A 3,023-nucleotide genomic window follows, 5' to 3' on the forward strand; every position below is an offset into this window, starting at 1 on the left:
ACCTACAACCTAAGTTATTAAAGTTTAAAAGTGCACAAGGACTTTATGAAGATCCTGTATTGTATATATCCAATAATAATATTGTATTTGGATTTTGTATATACTTATCATTGTGTATTAAATAAATCTGTATAGAGTTAAGTCATTTTTTGTCGTGGCCTGACTGTATAGAGAATAGAGGGATCTGGGCAACATCACAGCACTCCTGCCTGGCCACCCATCCTTTCTGACTGGAGAAGGGAGCACAGACTCGGGTGCACCCGGGTTGCAGCTATTAGCATGGTTTTGTGCAGTGACATGCTACCGCACAGTCCTATTAGGCTAATGTGCAGCAAGCGCCTTAGGTAGACGTGCTGTGTATGTCCTCATGTATGTTCTCTATATGCCTCTGTATGCTCCTAGATTGCACACTGAGAAGCCAGGGATGCATTTCCTTCCTCTGGGCATCTCTGCCATGTCTGTTTACGTGGTAGAAGCATGTCAGGGCGGGTTATCTCTTGCCATTCTCAGTTGGGATCTTTAGCCACTATCATCATCAAAATTATAGTAGTAATTTTGGGCCGGTTTCTCCCTGGGAGACAGAGGACTTTACATCTGAGTGTATCCAGGCTCCAGCTAGCCTTAATCCCATTCTTCGTACTTCAACCCGTACACACTGGGGAAGCGCTTGCAGCTGTTGTTTGCCTGGATTTATTAGGCACTGGAGGTACTTTGCTGCTGGCAGAGAGATTAACACAGCATTCCTCAGATTAAAGAAAAGCGCTTCGAGGGTACCGGGAAATGCAGACGGAAATGCTGATGGTCTCCCGTGCTGCCCTTTTCCCTATTTCGTCTTTCCTCCCTCCCACCCACTCTTGGTGCTTAAAGGTTCATTGACTTTGCATCAACTATCTGCTTGACATGCTGAGTACTTCTCCAGCTCCTGAACGCCCCGCGCCACTCCTTCCAGCAGAGGTGCGGTGCCTTCACTCCGGCTGCCCTGTCGAGATGTGACGGCAGTTCATAGCTATCACTTTCATCACAGACATGCAGTTAAAGAGGAGTAATTGCTTTTAGCTTCCTAATACATACCCCTCTCCCCATTACAGCAAGAATATTACATCCAGGAAAAAAATATCACTGGGAATTTAAAAGGGGCTTTTATTTGCTACCATCCCTTCTATAATATTCCAATGTCTTGAATGTGTCAAACCTTTATAACAGGGTAAGTGGACAATAAGCATCAGGAGATAACGTGGTACTTTGCAGAGGTAACAGATTGCGCTGGAGGACAAAGAAAAATGATTATTAGTGGGCTGAAATGGCTGCTCTGATGCATCTTGAAAGCTTTTACTTCCCCAGTAAAGTGTCCAGGAGGCCTGAGGCTATTTCTGTGTGGCTTGTACAATGCACGCGCTGACGGCTGTAGGTTCACATGCCTGGTGTGGACCGGAAGTGCATCTTGGTCAGGCCATTCCCAGTTAGGGCCAGTTAATGAAAGATTTGTTAATGAGTTGGAAAAAATGCAGCTACTCAGAGGAAGGATGTGCTGCAGGATGATGGGGACACGATGTGCAGCAGAGACCTGGGGATGAAGTTCACTCCATCATCTGCTCACAGCCTGCATAGGGAGCCTTCAAATAACATCCAATGGAGAGGACGGCCCCGTTGTGACAGCTGCTGCCCAAGCAGACAGTAAGAGACACCCAGGAGATAGCTGGATGACTTAAAATAGAAAAGATGGACCAACAAACTGTCCTCATGTATATTTTACAGAAGAGAAGTTCAGGTGAAGGGCGACTCAACCGAGACAGCAGCAGTGGCAGTCCCATGATACAAGGATGACAAGCCTTCCAGTAGAAACACCATCAGATAATCATTGCCTCCATGTAGGTCCACGACTAGGGGCCTCCAATAATCACTCGTTCCTGCCTCCATCGCCACCCACCTGTCACTGTAGGACCTGCTATTGGAGGAGGATGCCCTGCATGTCTGTCTGCTTTAACACAGGGATGCCTTTGCGCGTTGCAACCACGCAGTACTTCATGGGTGGAAAACTGTAATCCAATGGCAAGGAAACCTAAGTCGTCTGCTACAGCCTTCCTTCAGCTTGTTATGTAGGATTCCTTCTTCATCCACCTGTGCTGCCATTGAGGCCTTTTATTTTTATTTCTGGATCACTGTTCATCTGGAAACCTCATGCTCAACTTTGCTGCAATGGGTGACCCAGCCAGCATCACTCTTGGGGTCATTAGTAGCACACAAACCCCTCCAAGGTTGCGATCCATGGATGACTCACCCAAGGACACACCGGGGATCAGCAACAGAGCAAAAGAACAGAGCCTAAGTCCCCTGAGTGCCGGGCAGAGCCGTTTTCTAAACCATCCTTCCACTAAGTGACTACCAAAAAATGTGAGGTGGAAGAATGGCACGGCAATGGGAACAGCTCATTTCCCCACTCCCCGTCCCCAGGGCTGCCAGATATGCTTGCTAGGAGGGCTGATGCAAAGTGAGCTTTGACCCATGCTAGAAAGGCTGCCACCACAGAAAAGGAGTGACAAAAAAACACCTGTTGTTAACGAGCCCGATTTTGTTCATAGGGTGTCAGTCACTAGGCCTGTGCAAAGCAGCTAGTATTCTCTTCGGATTCAGACGATTCAGGGGACAGAGATTTGATTCGGCGATTCGAATCACCATCCCGAATCGATTCAGCTGAATCTGATTCGGAGATTCGGCTGAATCAGGCAGGCCCATCCCCCGCCCGCTCTCCCAGCCCGGCAATGGCTGCCTCGCCTGCCCCGGCTCCCGGCACTTGGAAAAAAAAAGGCCGAACTCACCGGGCGCTGCCAGGCAGGGGGGCGATCCCCACTAGTCCTCACTGCCCCACACTGCATGGGGGGGGCTCTGCCACAAGCCCCACAACCTCCCATGCTGTCCCAGCCCCCACTCCCCACAGCTGCCCCGCCCACCCCAGCTCCGGCCCTTTAAGGAAAAAAAAAACACAAAACCCCTGAACTCACCAGTTCCTGCCTGGTGGGGGTGGG

This window comes from Alligator sinensis, unplaced genomic scaffold (genome assembly GCF_000455745.1).
Source record: "Alligator sinensis unplaced genomic scaffold, ASM45574v1 scaffold1560_1, whole genome shotgun sequence".
NCBI classification, from domain to species: domain Eukaryota; kingdom Metazoa; phylum Chordata; order Crocodylia; family Alligatoridae; genus Alligator; species Alligator sinensis.